Source organism: Schistocerca gregaria, chromosome 8 (genome assembly GCF_023897955.1).
Source record: "Schistocerca gregaria isolate iqSchGreg1 chromosome 8, iqSchGreg1.2, whole genome shotgun sequence".
In the NCBI taxonomy this organism is placed as follows: domain Eukaryota; kingdom Metazoa; phylum Arthropoda; class Insecta; order Orthoptera; family Acrididae; genus Schistocerca; species Schistocerca gregaria.
This window is the reverse complement of record NC_064927.1, coordinates 96,050,238-96,067,029: the sequence shown is the minus strand read 5'-3', so window position 1 is coordinate 96,067,029 and position 16,792 is coordinate 96,050,238. Positions and strand designations below refer to the sequence as shown.

Genomic DNA, 16,792 nt, shown 5'->3' with positions numbered 1-16,792 from the left:
GGAAAAGAGATACATGCTCACGTGATTGGCGGGGCCGTTTTTAAGGAAGAGGAGATGATTTTGCGGTTTTGGACTGCTGATGCGACAGTGTTGCGTGGCTCGTTAGCCCTGTGGGGTATAGCGTCGTGCTGGTAGCGAGAAGGTCATGGGTTCGATCCCTCCACAGGCCATCCCACTTTCTCCGCTAATAGGAAATGCAGTCTCCCGCGAGACTCTGCCACGTAGATTCCAAATGATCTGCACATCGAGCTACAAGTCTGAACGTTTCGCTCAGGGGTCGCCAACGGCCGGCTCCCTTTCGATTAATGAAGTTAAGCAGAGGTGGGCGTGGTTAGTGATTACATGGGTGATAGGCGGGATCTCTGCGTGCTCTTGGACCTTTCCCCTTTCACCCCCACTCTCCCCCTTTTGTATTACAGTGTTGATGTGCTATGATGCCTCCCACAGCAACTTAAATTACGTTAACGAACATAGGATCCAAAATTTAAAGAGGTTCTTTGCAAAAAGAGCGAAAGTAAAGTGCAGGAACGAATTTGGCAGTAACAGAACCGTACGAATCCACAGATAATTTCTCAAATATCGTAGATAACACTGTAGGGGAGCAGTGAGAATTGCGAAATTTGTAAATGAAAATTTAGCTTTTCGAATTGAAAAGAAAAGCTACTCTTGATTACCGTGTTTCTCGCAGCCGATTGTCGTACTGCTTCTGTCATATTGGCCCTACCGCCGAGCGGCAGCGAGCGGCAGTCGAGCAAAGTCGGGCCAAGTCGACACACGATGAAGGGGCCGCCCACTTAGCTGCAACGAGGCGAGAGACGAGCAGATACTACTTGTGCAGCGACACTTGGCAATTTCGAGGATCGCATGGTGTTGAACACACACTATTGCGCTACGCAAAAGTGACAGTCCTTTTGCGGTGGCCGGGAATCGAACCCGGATCAACTGCTTGGGAAGCAACCATGCTGACCGTTACACCACCACCGCTGCATTCCGCTGCACGCATCCTGTGTCGCGATCCGTTGCCGCCCCTGCTCCCACCAGAGGCCGAAGCGACCCTTCTGCAGGCGCCCTGCCCGCCAGCACACCCGAACGCGGGTCCACGCCGCTCCCAGGGCGATGCTCTGTAACTAGACGCAGGACTGACTTCCGCTGAGAAGTCCACCCTTTCGTGTTCGGCATGGTGGGAAAAGAATTCCTGTGTGCTTCCCTGTCGCAGTGGGCAGCGCGTGACGTCTTCTCAAGGGCGTACGTTCGACCCTCTCCCCAGCCATTTCATTTTCTCTCCACGACGGTGAAACGCACAGCATAGCTTTTGCGAGGTAAGGCCGCATTTACAGTTTATTACCACCCAGGCTCCTTTGCGTCAACGTGAGAGTGTTTGTTTCCAGTTATTACTAATTATTGTTTTGCTACTCACACTTGAGACTGAAAGCGATGTTTGTGTAGTATGACTTGGGCGCTTTGGGAGTGAGTAAGCGGGATCGTGGTGGCGGACAGAGTTCAGCGTTGGCGCCAGATTCGGCCGTAAAGTTCGTGGAGGAGAAATATATCTGGACCCATTCACACGTAGCTGATACTTGAGGTATGTCCGGTATGGTCTAGTGGCTAGGATACCTGGCTTTCACACAGGAGGCCAGGGTTCGATTACTGGTACCGGAACGTCAATTTTCCAGGCTGAGATGAGAAATCTTCTCAGGGCCGTTTTTCGTCTTCGTGGTGTTGCTGCTCTGGGTTCCAAGTATAAGGTGAGAGAAAGTCAAGGAAAAGAGATACATGCTCACGTGATTGGCGGGGCCGTTTTTAAGGAAGAGGAGATGATTTTGCGGTTTTGGACTGCTGATGCGACAGTGTTGCGTGGCTCGTTAGCCCTGTGGGGTATAGCGTCGTGCTGGTAGCGAGAAGGTCATGGGTTCGATCCCTCCACAGGCCATCCCACTTTCTCCGCTAATAGGAAATGCAGTCTCCCGCGAGACTCTGCCACGTAGATTCCAAATGATCTGCACATCGAGCTACAAGTCTGAACGTTTCGCTCAGGGGTCGCCAACGGCCGGCTCCCTTTCGATTAATGAAGTTAAGCAGAGGTGGGCGTGGTTAGTGATTACATGGGTCATAGGCGGGATCTCTGCGTGCTCTTGGACCTTTCCCCTTTCACCCCCACTCTCCCCCTTTTGTATTACAGTGTTGATGTGCTATGATGCCTCCCACAGCAACTTAAATTACGTTAACGAACATAGGATCCAAAATTTAAAGAGGTTCTTTGCAAAAAGAGCGAAAGTAAAGTGCAGGAACGAATTTGGCAGTAACAGAACCGTACGAATCCACAGATAATTTCTCAAATATCGTAGATAACACTGTAGGGGAGCAGTGAGAATTGCGAAATTTGTAAATGAAAATTTAGCTTTTCGAATTGAAAAGAAAAGCTACTCTTGATTACCGTGTTTCTCGCAGCCGATTGTCGTACTGCTTCTGTCATATTGGCCCTACCGCCGAGCGGCAGCGAGCGGCAGTCGAGCCAAGTCGACACACGATGAAGGGGCCGCCCACTTAGCTGCAACGAGGCGAGAGACGAGCAGATACTACTTGTGCAGCGACACTTGGCAATTTCGAGGATCGCATGGTGTTGAACACACACTATTGCGCTACGCAAAAGTGACAGTCCTTTTGCGGTGGCCGGGAATCGAACCCGGATCAACTGCTTGGGAAGCAACCATGCTGACCGTTACACCACCACCGCTGCATTCCGCTGCACGCATCCTGTGTCGCGATCCGTTGCCGCCCCTGCTCCCACCAGAGGCCGAAGCGACCCTTCTGCAGGCGCCCTGCCCGCCAGCACACCCGAACGCGGGTCCACGCCGCTCCCAGGGCGATGCTCTGTAACTAGACGCAGGACTGACTTCCGCTGAGAAGTCCACCCTTTCGTGTTCGGCATGGTGGGAAAAGAATTCCTGTGTGCTTCCCTGTCGCAGTGGGCAGCGCGTGACGTCTTCTCAAGGGCGTACGTTCGACCCTCTCCCCAGCCATTTCATTTTCTCTCCACGACGGTGAAACGCACAGCATAGCTTTTGCGAGGTAAGGCCGCATTTACAGTTTATTACCACCCAGGCTCCTTTGCGTCAACGTGAGAGTGTTTGTTTCCAGTTATTACTAATTATTGTTTTGCTACTCACACTTGAGACTGAAAGCGATGTTTGTGTAGTATGACTTGGGCGCTTTGGGAGTGAGTAAGCGGGATCGTGGTGGCGGACAGAGTTCAGCGTTGGCGCCAGATTCGGCCGTAAAGTTCGTGGAGGAGAAATATATCTGGACCCATTCACACGTAGCTGATACTTGAGGTATGTCCGGTATGGTCTAGTGGCTAGGATACCTGGCTTTCACACAGGAGGCCAGGGTTCGATTACTGGTACCGGAACGTCAATTTTCCAGGCTGAGATGAGAAATCTTCTCAGGGCCGTTTTTCGTCTTCGTGGTGTTGCTGCTCTGGGTTCCAAGTATAAGGTGAGAGAAAGTCAAGGAAAAGAGATACATGCTCACGTGATTGGCGGGGCCGTTTTTAAGGAAGAGGAGATGATTTTGCGGTTTTGGACTGCTGATGCGACAGTGTTGCGTGGCTCGTTAGCCCTGTGGGGTATAGCGTCGTGCTGGTAGCGAGAAGGTCATGGGTTCGATCCCTCCACAGGCCATCCCACTTTCTCCGCTAATAGGAAATGCAGTCTCCCGCGAGACTCTGCCACGTAGATTCCAAATGATCTGCACATCGAGCTACAAGTCTGAACGTTTCGCTCAGGGGTCGCCAACGGCCGGCTCCCTTTCGATTAATGAAGTTAAGCAGAGGTGGGCGTGGTTAGTGATTACATGGGTGATAGGCGGGACCTCTGCGTGCTATTGGACCTTTCCCCTTTCACCCCCACTCTCCCCCTTTTGTGTTACAGTGTTGATGTGCTATGATGCCTCCCACAGCAACTTAAATTACGTTAACGAACATAGGATCCAAAATTTAAAGAGGTTCTTTGCAAAAAGAGCGAAAGTAAAGTGCAGGAACGAATTTGGCAGTAACAGAACCGTACGAATCCACAGATAATTTCTCAAATATCGTAGATAACACTGTAGGGGAGCAGTGAGAATTGGGAAATTTGTAAATGAAAATTTAGCTTTTCGAATTGAAAAGGAAAGGTACTCTTGATTACCGTGTTTCTCGCAGCCGATTGTCGTACTGCTTCTGTCATATTGGCCCTACCGCCGAGCGGCAGCGAGCGGCAGTCGAGCCAAGTCGACACACGATGAAGGGGCCGCCCACTTAGCTGCAACGAGGCGAGAGACGAGCAGATACTACTTGTGCAGCGACACTTGGCAATTTCGAGGATCGCATGGTGTTGAACACACACTATTGCGCTACGCAAAAGTGACAGTCCTTTTGCGGTGGCCGGGAATCGAACCCGGATCAACTGCTTGGGAAGCAACCATGCTGACCGTTACACCACCACCGCTGCATTCCGCTGCACGCATCCTGTGTCGCGATCCGTTGCCGCCCCTGCTCCCACCAGAGGCCGAAGCGACCCTTCTGCAGGCGCCCTGCCCGCCAGCACACCCGAACGCGGGTCCACGCCGCTCCCAGGGCGATGCACTGTAACTAGACGCAGGACTGACTTCCGCTGAGAAGTCCACCCTTTCGTGTTCGGCATGGTGGGAAAAGAATTCCTGTGTGCTTCCCTGTCGCAGTGGGCAGCGCGTGACGTCTTCTCAAGGGCGTACGTTCGACCCTCTCCCCAGCCATTTCATTTTCTCTCCACGACGGTGAAACGCACAGCATAGCTTTTGCGAGGTAAGGCCGCATTTACAGTTTATTACCACCCAGGCTCCTTTGCGTCAACGTGAGAGTGTTTGCTTCCAGTTATTACTAATTATTGTTTTGCTACTCACACTTGAGACTGAAAGCGATGTTTGTGTAGTATGACTTGGGCGCTTTGGGAGTGAGTAAGCGGGATCGTGGTGGCGGACAGAGTTCAGCGTTGGCGCCAGATTCGGCCGTAAAGTTCGTGGAGGAGAAATATATCTGGACCCATTCACACGTAGCTGATACTTGAGGTATGTCCGGTATGGTCTAGTGGCTAGGATACCTGGCTTTCACACAGGAGGCCAGGGTTCGATTACTGGTACCGGAACGTCAATTTTCCAGGCTGAGATGAGAAATCTTCTCAGGGCCGTTTTTCGTCTTCGTGGTGTTGCTGCTCTGGGTTCCAAGTATAAGGTGAGAGAAAGTCAAGGAAAAGAGATACATGCTCACGTGATTGGCGGGGCCGTTTTTAAGGAAGAGGAGATGATTTTGCGGTTTTGGACTGCTGATGCGACAGTGTTGCGTGGCTCGTTAGCCCTGTGGGGTATAGCGTCGTGCTGGTAGCGAGAAGGTCATGGGTTCGATCCCTCCACAGGCCATCCCACTTTCTCCGCTAATAGGAAATGCAGTCTCCCGCGAGACTCTGCCACGTAGATTCCAAATGATCTGCACATCGAGCTACAAGTCTGAACGTTTCGCTCAGGGGTCGCCAACGGCCGGCTCCCTTTCGATTAATGAAGTTAAGCAGAGGTGGGCGTGGTTAGTGATTACATGGGTGATAGGCGGGATCTCTGCGTGCTATTGGACCTTTCCCCTTTCACCCCCACTCTCCCCCTTTTGTGTTACAGTGTTGATGTGCTATGATGCCTCCCACAGCAACTTAAATTACGTTAACGAACATAGGATCCAAAATTTAAAGAGGTTCTTTGCAAAAAGAGCGAAAGTAAAGTGCAGGAACGAATTTGGCAGTAACAGAACCGTACGAATCCACAGATAATTTCTCAAATATCGTAGATAACACTGTAGGGGAGCAGTGAGAATTGCGAAATTTGTAAATGAAAATTTAGCTTTTCGAATTGAAAAGGAAAGGTACTCTTGATTACCGTGTTTCTCGCAGCCGATTGTCGTACTGCTTCTGTCATATTGGCCCTACCGCCGAGCGGCAGCGAGCGGCAGTCGAGCCAAGTCGACACACGATGAAGGGGCCGCCCACTTAGCTGCAACGAGGCGAGAGACGAGCAGATACTACTTGTGCAGCGACACTTGGCAATTTCGAGGATCGCATGGTGTTGAACACACACTATTGCGCTACGCAAAAGTGACAGTCCTTTTGCGGTGGCCGGGAATCGAACCCGGATCAACTGCTTGGGAAGCAACCATGCTGACCGTTACACCACCACCGCTGCATTCCGCTGCACGCATCCTGTGTCGCGATCCGTTGCCGCCCCTGCTCCCACCAGAGGCCGAAGCGACCCTTCTGCAGGCGCCCTGCCCGCCAGCACACCCGAACGCGGGTCCACGCCGCTCCCAGGGCGATGCACTGTAACTAGACGCAGGACTGACTTCCGCTGAGAAGTCCACCCTTTCGTGTTCGGCATGGTGGGAAAAGAATTCCTGTGTGCTTCCCTGTCGCAGTGGGCAGCGCGTGACGTCTTCTCAAGGGCGTACGTTCGACCCTCTCCCCAGCCATTTCATTTTCTCTCCACGACGGTGAAACGCACAGCATAGCTTTTGCGAGGTAAGGCCGCATTTACAGTTTATTACCACCCAGGCTCCTTTGCGTCAACGTGAGAGTGTTTGTTTCCAGTTATTACTAATTATTGTTTTGCTACTCACACTTGAGACTGAAAGCGATGTTTGTGTAGTATGACTTGGGCGCTTTGGGAGTGAGTAAGCGGGATCGTGGTGGCGGACAGAGTTCAGCGTTGGCGCCAGATTCGGCCGTAAAGTTCGTGGAGGAGAAATATATCTGGACCCATTCACACGTAGCTGATACTTGAGGTATGTCCGGTATGGTCTAGTGGCTAGGATACCTGGCTTTCACACAGGAGGCCAGGGTTCGATTACTGGTACCGGAACGTCAATTTTCCAGGCTGAGATGAGAAATCTTCTCAGGGCCGTTTTTCGTCTTCGTGGTGTTGCTGCTCTGGGTTCCAAGTATAAGGTGAGAGAAAGTCAAGGAAAAGAGATACATGCTCACGTGATTGGCGGGGCCGTTTTTAAGGAAGAGGAGATGATTTTGCGGTTTTGGACTGCTGATGCGACAGTGTTGCGTGGCTCGTTAGCCCTGTGGGGTATAGCGTCGTGCTGGTAGCGAGAAGGTCATGGGTTCGATCCCTCCACAGGCCATCCCACTTTCTCCGCTAATAGGAAATGCAGTCTCCCGCGAGACTCTGCCACGTAGATTCCAAATGATCTGCACATCGAGCTACAAGTCTGAACGTTTCGCTCAGGGGTCGCCAACGGCCGGCTCCCTTTCGATTAATGAAGTTAAGCAGAGGTGGGCGTGGTTAGTGATTACATGGGTGATAGGCGGGATCTCTGCGTGCTCTTGGACCTTTCCCCTTTCACCCCCACTCTCCCCCTTTTGTGTTACAGTGTTGATGTGCTATGATGCCTCCCACAGCAACTTAAATTACGTTAACGAACATAGGATCCAAAATTTAAAGAGGTTCTTTGCAAAAAGAGCGAAAGTAAAGTGCAGGAACGAATTTGGCAGTAACAGAACCGTACGAATCCACAGATAATTTCTCAAATATCGTAGATAACACTGTAGGGGAGCAGTGAGAATTGCGAAATTTGTAAATGAAAATTTAGCTTTTCGAATTGAAAAGGAAAGGTACTCTTGATTACCGTGTTTCTCGCAGCCGATTGTCGTACTGCTTCTGTCATATTGGCCCTACCGCCGAGCGGCAGCGAGCGGCAGTCGAGCCAAGTCGACACACGATGAAGGGGCCGCCCACTTAGCTGCAACGAGGCGAGAGACGAGCAGATACTACTTGTGCAGCGACACTTGGCAATTTCGAGGATCGCATGGTGTTGAACACACACTATTGCGCTACGCAAAAGTGACAGTCCTTTTGCGGTGGCCGGGAATCGAACCCGGATCAACTGCTTGGGAAGCAACCATGCTGACCGTTACACCACCACCGCTGCATTCCGCTGCACGCATCCTGTGTCGCGATCCGTTGCCGCCCCTGCTCCCACCAGAGGCCGAAGCGACCCTTCTGCAGGCGCCCTGCCCGCCAGCACACCCGAACGCGGGTCCACGCCGCTCCCAGGGCGATGCACTGTAACTAGACGCAGGACTGACTTCCGCTGAGAAGTCCACCCTTTCGTGTTCGGCATGGTGGGAAAAGAATTCCTGTGTGCTTCCCTGTCGCAGTGGGCAGCGCGTGACGTCTTCTCAAGGGCGTACGTTCGACCCTCTCCCCAGCCATTTCATTTTCTCTCCACGACGGTGAAACGCACAGCATAGCTTTTGCGAGGTAAGGCCGCATTTACAGTTTATTACCACCCAGGCTCCTTTGCGTCAACGTGAGAGTGTTTGTTTCCAGTTATTACTAATTATTGTTTTGCTACTCACACTTGAGACTGAAAGCGATGTTTGTGTAGTATGACTTGGGCGCTTTGGGAGTGAGTAAGCGGGATCGTGGTGGCGGACAGAGTTCAGCGTTGGCGCCAGATTCGGCCGTAAAGTTCGTGGAGGAGAAATATATCTGGACCCATTCACACGTAGCTGATACTTGAGGTATGTCCGGTATGGTCTAGTGGCTAGGATACCTGGCTTTCACACAGGAGGCCAGGGTTCGATTACTGGTACCGGAACGTCAATTTTCCAGGCTGAGATGAGAAATCTTCTCAGGGCCGTTTTTCGTCTTCGTGGTGTTGCTGCTCTGGGTTCCAAGTATAAGGTGAGAGAAAGTCAAGGAAAAGAGATACATGCTCACGTGATTGGCGGGGCCGTTTTTAAGGAAGAGGAGATGATTTTGCGGTTTTGGACTGCTGATGCGACAGTGTTGCGTGGCTCGTTAGCCCTGTGGGGTATAGCGTCGTGCTGGTAGCGAGAAGGTCATGGGTTCGATCCCTCCACAGGCCATCCCACTTTCTCCGCTAATAGGAAATGCAGTCTCCCGCGAGACTCTGCCACGTAGATTCCAAATGATCTGCACATCGAGCTACAAGTCTGAACGTTTCGCTCAGGGGTCGCCAACGGCCGGCTCCCTTTCGATTAATGAAGTTAAGCAGAGGTGGGCGTGGTTAGTGATTACATGGGTGATAGGCGGGATCTCTGCGTGCTCTTGGACCTTTCCCCTTTCACCCCCACTCTCCCCCTTTTGTGTTACAGTGTTGATGTGCTATGATGCCTCCCACAGCAACTTAAATTACGTTAACGAACATAGGATCCAAAATTTAAAGAGGTTCTTTGCAAAAAGAGCGAAAGTAAAGTGCAGGAACGAATTTGGCAGTAACAGAACCGTACGAATCCACAGATAATTTCTCAAATATCGTAGATAACACTGTAGGGGAGCAGTGAGAATTGCGAAATTTGTAAATGAAAATTTAGCTTTTCGAATTGAAAAGGAAAGGTACTCTTGATTACCGTGTTTCTCGCAGCCGATTGTCGTACTGCTTCTGTCATATTGGCCCTACCGCCGAGCGGCAGCGAGCGGCAGTCGGGCCAAGTCGACACACGATGAAGGGGCCGCCCACTTAGCTGCAACGAGGCGAGAGACGAGCAGATACTACTTGTGCAGCGACACTTGGCAATTTCGAGGATCGCATGGTGTTGAACACACACTATTGCGCTACGCAAAAGTGACAGTCCTTTTGCGGTGGCCGGGAATCGAACCCGGATCAACTGCTTGGGAAGCAACCATGCTGACCGTTACACCACCACCGCCGCATTCCGCTGCACGCATCCTGTGTCGCGATGCGTTGCCGCCCCTGCTGCCACCAGAGGCCGAAGCGACCCTGCTGCAGGCGCCCTGCCCGCCCGCGCATCCGAACGCGGGTCCACGCCGCTTCCAGGGCGATGCACTGTAACTAGACGCAGGACTGACTTCCGCTGAGAAGTCCACCCTTTCGTGTTCGGCATGGTGGGAAAAGAATTCCTGTGTGCTTCCCTGTCGCAGTGGGCAGCGCGTGACGTCTTCTCAAGGGCGTACGTTCGACCCTCTCCCCAGCCATTTCATTTTCTCTCCACGACGGTGAAACGCACAGCATAGCTTTTGCGAGGTAAGGCCGCATTTACAGTTTATTACCACCCAGGCTCCTTTGCGTCAACGTGAGAGTGTTTGTTTCCAGTTATTACTAATTATTGTTTTGCTACTCACACTTGAGACTGAAAGCGATGTTTGTGTAGTATGACTTGGGCGCTTTGGGAGTGAGTAAGCGGGATCGTGGTGGCGGACAGAGTTCAGCGTTGGCACCAGATTCGGCCGTAAAGTTCGTGGAGGAGAAATATATCTGGACCCATTCACACGTAGCTGATACTTGAGGTATGTCCGGTATGGTCTAGTGGCTAGGATACCTGGCTTTCACACAGGAGGCCAGGGTTCGATTACTGGTACCGGAACGTCAATTTTCCAGGCTGAGATGAGAAATCTTCTCAGGGCCGTTTTTCGTCTTCGTGGTGTTGCTGCTCTGGGTTCCAAGTATAAGGTGAGAGAAAGTCAAGGAAAAGAGATACATGCTCACGTGATTGGCGGGGCCGTTTTTAAGGAAGAGGAGATGATTTTGCGGTTTTGGACTGCTGATGCGACAGTGTTGCGTGGCTCGTTAGCCCTGTGGGGTATAGCGTCGTGCTGGTAGCGAGAAGGTCATGGGTTCGATCCCTCCACAGGCCATCCCACTTTCTCCGCTAATAGGAAATGCAGTCTCCCGGGAGACTCTGCCACGTAGATTCCAAATGATCTGCACATCGAGCTACAAGTCTGAACGTTTCGCTCAGGGGTCGCCAACGGCCGGCTCCCTTTCGATTAATGAAGTTAAGCAGAGGTGGGCGTGGTTAGTGATTACATGGGTGATAGGCGGGATCTCTGCGTGCTATTGGACCTTTCCCCTTTCACCCCCACTCTCCCCCTTTTGTATTACAGTGTTGATGTGCTATGATGCCTCCCACAGCAACTTAAATTACGTTAACGAACATAGGATCCAAAATTTAAAGAGGTTCTTTGCAAAAAGAGCGAAAGTAAAGTGCAGGAACGAATTTGGCAGTAACAGAACCGTACGAATCCACAGATAATTTCTCAAATATCGTAGATAACACTGTAGGGGAGCAGTGAGAATTGCGAAATTTGTAAATGAAAATTTAGCTTTTCGAATTGAAAAGGAAAGGTACTCTTGATTACCGTGTTTCTCGCAGCCGATTGTCGTACTGCTTCTGTCATATTGGCCCTACCGCCGAGCGGCAGCGAGCGGCAGTCGGGCCAAGTCGACACACGATGAAGGGGCCGCCCACTTAGCTGCAACGAGGCGAGAGACGAGCAGATACTACTTGTGCAGCGACACTTGGCAATTTCGAGGATCGCATGGTGTTGAACACACACTATTGCGCTACGCAAAAGTGACAGTCCTTTTGCGGTGGCCGGGAATCGAACCCGGATCAACTGCTTGGGAAGCAACCATGCTGACCGTTACACCACCACCGCTGCATTCCGCTGCACGCATCCTGTGTCGCGATCCGTTGCCGCCCCTGCTCCCACCAGAGGCCGAAGCGACCCTTCTGCAGGCGCCCTGCCCGCCAGCACACCCGAACGCGGGTCCACGCCGCTCCCAGGGCGATGCACTGTAACTAGACGCAGGACTGACTTCCGCTGAGAAGTCCACCCTTTCGTGTTCGGCATGGTGGGAAAAGAATTCCTGTGTGCTTCCCTGTCGCAGTGGGCAGCGCGTGACGTCTTCTCAAGGGCGTACGTTCGACCCTCTCCCCAGCCATTTCATTTTCTCTCCACGACGGTGAAACGCACAGCATAGCTTTTGCGAGGTAAGGCCGCATTTACAGTTTATTACCACCCAGGCTCCTTTGCGTCAACGTGAGAGTGTTTGTTTCCAGTTATTACTAATTATTGTTTTGCTACTCACACTTGAGACTGAAAGCGATGTTTGTGTAGTATGACTTGGGCGCTTTGGGAGTGAGTAAGCGGGATCGTGGTGGCGGACAGAGTTCAGCGTTGGCGCCAGATTCGGCCGTAAAGTTCGTGGAGGAGAAATATATCTGGACCCATTCACACGTAGCTGATACTTGAGGTATGTCCGGTATGGTCTAGTGGCTAGGATACCTGGCTTTCACACAGGAGGCCAGGGTTCGATTACTGGTACCGGAACGTCAATTTTCCAGGCTGAGATGAGAAATCTTCTCAGGGCCGTTTTTCGTCTTCGTGGTGTTGCTGCTCTGGGTTCCAAGTATAAGGTGAGAGAAAGTCAAGATACATGCTCACGTGATTGGCGGGGCCGTTTTTAAGGAAGAGGAGATGATTTTGCGGTTTTGGACTGCTGATGCGACAGTGTTGCGTGGCTCGTTAGCCCTGTGGGGTATAGCGTCGTGCTGGTAGCGAGAAGGTCATGGGTTCGATCCCTCCACAGGCCATCCCACTTTCTCCGCTAATAGGAAATGCAGTCTCCCGCGAGACTCTGCCACGTAGATTCCAAATGATCTGCACATCGAGCTACAAGTCTGAACGTTTCGCTCAGGGGTCGCCAACGGCCGGCTCCCTTTCGATTAATGAAGTTAAGCAGAGGTGGGCGTGGTTAGTGATTACATGGGTGATAGGCGGGATCTCTGCGTGCTCTTGGACCTTTCCCCTTTCACCCCCACTCTCCCCCTTTTGTATTACAGTGTTGATGTGCTATGATGCCTCCCACAGCAACTTAAATTACGTTAACGAACATAGGATCCAAAATTTAAAGAGGTTCTTTGCAAAAAGAGCGAAAGTAAAGTGCAGGAACGAATTTGGCAGTAACAGAACCGTACGAATCCACAGATAATTTCTCAAATATCGTAGATAACACTGTAGGGGAGCAGTGAGAATTGCGAAATTTGTAAATGAAAATTTAGCTTTTCGAATTGAAAAGGAAAGGTAGTCTTGATTAGCGTGTTTCTCGCAGCCGATTGTCGTATTGCTTCTGTCATATTGGCCCTACCGCCGAGCGGCAGCGAGCGGCAGTCGAGCAAAGTCGGGCCAAGTCGACACACGATGAAGGGGCCGCCCACTTAGCTGCAACGAGGCGAGAGACGAGCAGATACTACTTGTGCAGCGACACTTGGCAATTTCGAGGATCGCATGGTGTTGAACACACACTATTGCGCTACGCAAAAGTGACAGTCCTTTTGCGGTGGCCGGGAATCGAACCCGGATCAACTGCTTGGGAAGCAACCATGCTGACCGTTACACCACCACCGCTGCATTCCGCTGCACGCATCCTGTGTCGCGATCCGTTGCCGCCCCTGCTCCCACCAGAGGCCGAAGCGACCCTTCTGCAGGCGCCCTGCCCGCCAGCACACCCGAACGCGGGTCCACGCCGCTCCCAGGGCGATGCACTGTAACTAGACGCAGGACTGACTTCCGCTGAGAAGTCCACCCTTTCGTGTTCGGCATGGTGGGAAAAGAATTCCTGTGTGCTTCCCTGTCGCAGTGGGCAGCGCGTGACGTCTTCTCAAGGGCGTACGTTCGACCCTCTCCCCAGCCATTTCATTTTCTCTCCACGACGGTGAAACGCACAGCATAGCTTTTGCGAGGTAAGGCCGCATTTACAGTTTATTACCACCCAGGCTCCTTTGCGTCAACGTGAGAGTGTTTGTTTCCAGTTATTACTAATTATTGTTTTGCTACTCACACTTGAGACTGAAAGCGATGTTTGTGTAGTATGACTTGGGCGCTTTGGGAGTGAGTAAGCGGGATCGTGGTGGCGGACAGAGTTCAGCGTTGGCGCCAGATTCGGCCGTAAAGTTCGTGGAGGAGAAATATATCTGGACCCATTCACACGTAGCTGATACTTGAGGTATGTCCGGTATGGTCTAGTGGCTAGGATACCTGGCTTTCACACAGGAGGCCAGGGTTCGATTACTGGTACCGGAACGTCAATTTTCCAGGCTGAGATGAGAAATCTTCTCAGGGCCGTTTTTCGTCTTCGTGGTGTTGCTGCTCTGGGTTCCAAGTATAAGGTGAGAGAAAGTCAAGGAAAAGAGATACATGCTCACGTGATTGGCGGGGCCGTTTTTAAGGAAGAGGAGATGATTTTGCGGTTTTGGACTGCTGATGCGACAGTGTTGCGTGGCTCGTTAGCCCTGTGGGGTATAGCGTCGTGCTGGTAGCGAGAAGGTCATGGGTTCGATCCCTCCACAGGCCATCCCACTTTCTCCGCTAATAGGAAATGCAGTCTCCCGCGAGACTCTGCCACGTAGATTCCAAATGATCTGCACATCGAGCTACAAGTCTGAACGTTTCGCTCAGGGGTCGCCAACGGCCGGCTCCCTTTCGATTAATGAAGTTAAGCAGAGGTGGGCGTGGTTAGTGATTACATGGGTGATAGGCGGGATCTCTGCGTGCTCTTGGACCTTTCCCCTTTCACCCCCACTCTCCCCCTTTTGTATTACAGTGTTGATGTGCTATGATGCCTCCCACAGCAACTTAAATTACGTTAACGAACATAGGATCCAAAATTTAAAGAGGTTCTTTGCAAAAAGAGCGAAAGTAAAGTGCAGGAACGAATTTGGCAGTAACAGAACCGTACGAATCCACAGATAATTTCTCAAATATCGTAGATACCACTGTAGGGGAGCAGTGAGAATTGCGAAATTTGTAAATGAAAATTTAGCTTTTCGAATTGAAAAGGAAAGGTAGTCTTGATTAGCGTGTTTCTCGCAGCCGATTGTCGTACTGCTTCTGTCATATTGGCCCTACCGCCGAGCGGCAGCGAGCGGCAGTCGAGCAGAGTCGGGCCAAGTCGACACACGATGAAGGGGCCGCCCACTTAGCTGCAACGAGGCGAGAGACGAGCAGATACTACTTGTGCAGCGACACTTGGCAATTTCGAGGATCGCATGGTGTTGAACACACACTATTGCGCTACGCAAAAGTGACAGTCCTTTTGCGGTGGCCGGGAATCGAACCCGGATCAACTGCTTGGGAAGCAACCATGCTGACCGTTACACCACCACCGCTGCATTCCGCTGCACGCATCCTGTGTCGCGATCCGTTGCCGCCCCTGCTCCCACCAGAGGCCGAAGCGACCCTTCTGCAGGCGCCCTGCCCGCCAGCACACCCGAACGCGGGTCCACGCCGCTCCCAGGGCGATGCACTGTAACTAGACGCAGGACTGACTTCCGCTGAGAAGTCCACCCTTTCGTGTTCGGCATGGTGGGAAAAGAATTCCTGTGTGCTTCCCTGTCGCAGTGGGCAGCGCGTGACGTCTTCTCAAGGGCGTACGTTCGACCCTCTCCCCAGCCATTTCATTTTCTCTCCACGACGGTGAAACGCACAGCATAGCTTTTGCGAGGTAAGGCCGCATTTACAGTTTATTACCACCCAGGCTCCTTTGCGTCAACGTGAGAGTGTTTGTTTCCAGTTATTACTAATTATTGTTTTGCTACTCACACTTGAGACTGAAAGCGATGTTTGTGTAGTATGACTTGGGCGCTTTGGGAGTGAGTAAGCGGGATCGTGGTGGCGGACAGAGTTCAGCGTTGGCGCCAGATTCGGCCGTAAAGTTCGTGGAGGAGAAATATATCTGGACCCATTCACACGTAGCTGATACTTGAGGTATGTCCGGTATGGTCTAGTGGCTAGGATACCTGGCTTTCACACAGGAGGCCAGGGTTCGATTACTGGTACCGGAACGTCAATTTTCCAGGCTGAGATGAGAAATCTTCTCAGGGCCGTTTTTCGTCTTCGTGGTGTTGCTGCTCTGGGTTCCAAGTATAAGGTGAGAGAAAGTCAAGATACATGCTCACGTGATTGGCGGGGCCGTTTTTAAGGAAGAGGAGATGATTTTGCGGTTTTGGACTGCTGATGCGACAGTGTTGCGTGGCTCGTTAGCCCTGTGGGGTATAGCGTCGTGCTGGTAGCGAGAAGGTCATGGGTTCGATCCCTCCACAGGCCATCCCACTTTCTCCGCTAATAGGAAATGCAGTCTCCCGCGAGACTCTGCCACGTAGATTCCAAATGATCTGCACATCGAGCTACAAGTCTGAACGTTTCGCTCAGGGGTCGCCAACGGCCGGCTCCCTTTCGATTAATGAAGTTAAGCAGAGGTGGGCGTGGTTAGTGATTACATGGGTGATAGGCGGGATCTCTGCGTGCTCTTGGACCTTTCCCCTTTCACCCCCACTCTCCCCCTTTTGTATTACAGTGTTGATGTGCTATGATGCCTCCCACAGCAACTTAAATTACGTTAACGAACATAGGATCCAAAATTTAAAGAGGTTCTTTGCAAAAAGAGCGAAAGTAAAGTGCAGGAACGAATTTGGCAGTAACAGAACCGTACGAATCCACAGATAATTTCTCAAATATCGTAGATACCACTGTAGGGGAGCAGTGAGAATTGCGAAATTTGTAAATGAAAATTTAGCTTTTCGAATTGAAAAGGAAAGGTAGTCTTGATTAGCGTGTTTCTCGCAGCCGATTGTCGTACTGCTTCTGTCATATTGGCCCTACCGCCGAGCGGCAGCGAGCGGCAGTCGAGCAGAGTCGGGCCAAGTCGACACACGATGAAGGGGCCGCCCACTTAGCTGCAACGAGGCGAGAGACGAGCAGATACTACTTGTGCAGCGACACTTGGCAATTTCGAGGATCGCATGGTGTTGAACACACACTATTGCGCTACGCAAAAGTGACAGTCCTTTTGCGGTGGCCGGGAATCGAACCCGGATCAACTGCTTGGGAAGCAACCATGCTGACCGTTACACCACCACCGCTGCATTCCGCTGCACGCATCCTGTGTCGCGATCCGTTGCCGCCC

General features: G+C 51.7%; 10 non-coding genes across 10 annotated transcripts; all 10 read right to left on the bottom strand.

The window, feature by feature from the left end:
• Positions 1–912: 912 nt before the first annotated feature.
• Trnag-ccc (transfer RNA glycine (anticodon CCC)) lies at positions 913–984 on the bottom strand. Its single transcript has one exon. It is a non-coding gene; the product is annotated as a tRNA-Gly (tRNA).
• Positions 985–2,662: 1,678 nt separating this feature from the next.
• On the bottom strand, positions 2,663–2,734 carry Trnag-ccc (transfer RNA glycine (anticodon CCC)). The gene has a single exon. It is a non-coding gene; the product is annotated as a tRNA-Gly (tRNA).
• Positions 2,735–4,412: 1,678 nt separating this feature from the next.
• Positions 4,413–4,484, bottom strand: Trnag-ccc (transfer RNA glycine (anticodon CCC)). The gene has a single exon. It is a non-coding gene; the product is annotated as a tRNA-Gly (tRNA).
• A 1,678-nt stretch (positions 4,485–6,162) lies between these two features.
• Positions 6,163–6,234, bottom strand: Trnag-ccc (transfer RNA glycine (anticodon CCC)). Its single transcript has one exon. It is a non-coding gene; the product is annotated as a tRNA-Gly (tRNA).
• Positions 6,235–7,912: 1,678 nt separating this feature from the next.
• Positions 7,913–7,984, bottom strand: Trnag-ccc (transfer RNA glycine (anticodon CCC)). The gene has a single exon. It is a non-coding gene; the product is annotated as a tRNA-Gly (tRNA).
• Positions 7,985–9,662: 1,678 nt separating this feature from the next.
• Positions 9,663–9,734, bottom strand: Trnag-ccc (transfer RNA glycine (anticodon CCC)). The gene has a single exon. It is a non-coding gene; the product is annotated as a tRNA-Gly (tRNA).
• A 1,678-nt stretch (positions 9,735–11,412) lies between these two features.
• Positions 11,413–11,484, bottom strand: Trnag-ccc (transfer RNA glycine (anticodon CCC)). Its single transcript has one exon. It is a non-coding gene; the product is annotated as a tRNA-Gly (tRNA).
• Positions 11,485–13,164: 1,680 nt separating this feature from the next.
• Trnag-ccc (transfer RNA glycine (anticodon CCC)) lies at positions 13,165–13,236 on the bottom strand. Its single transcript has one exon. It is a non-coding gene; the product is annotated as a tRNA-Gly (tRNA).
• A 1,688-nt stretch (positions 13,237–14,924) lies between these two features.
• Positions 14,925–14,996, bottom strand: Trnag-ccc (transfer RNA glycine (anticodon CCC)). The gene has a single exon. It is a non-coding gene; the product is annotated as a tRNA-Gly (tRNA).
• Positions 14,997–16,676: 1,680 nt separating this feature from the next.
• On the bottom strand, positions 16,677–16,748 carry Trnag-ccc (transfer RNA glycine (anticodon CCC)). Its single transcript has one exon. It is a non-coding gene; the product is annotated as a tRNA-Gly (tRNA).
• Positions 16,749–16,792: the final 44 nt, after the last annotated feature.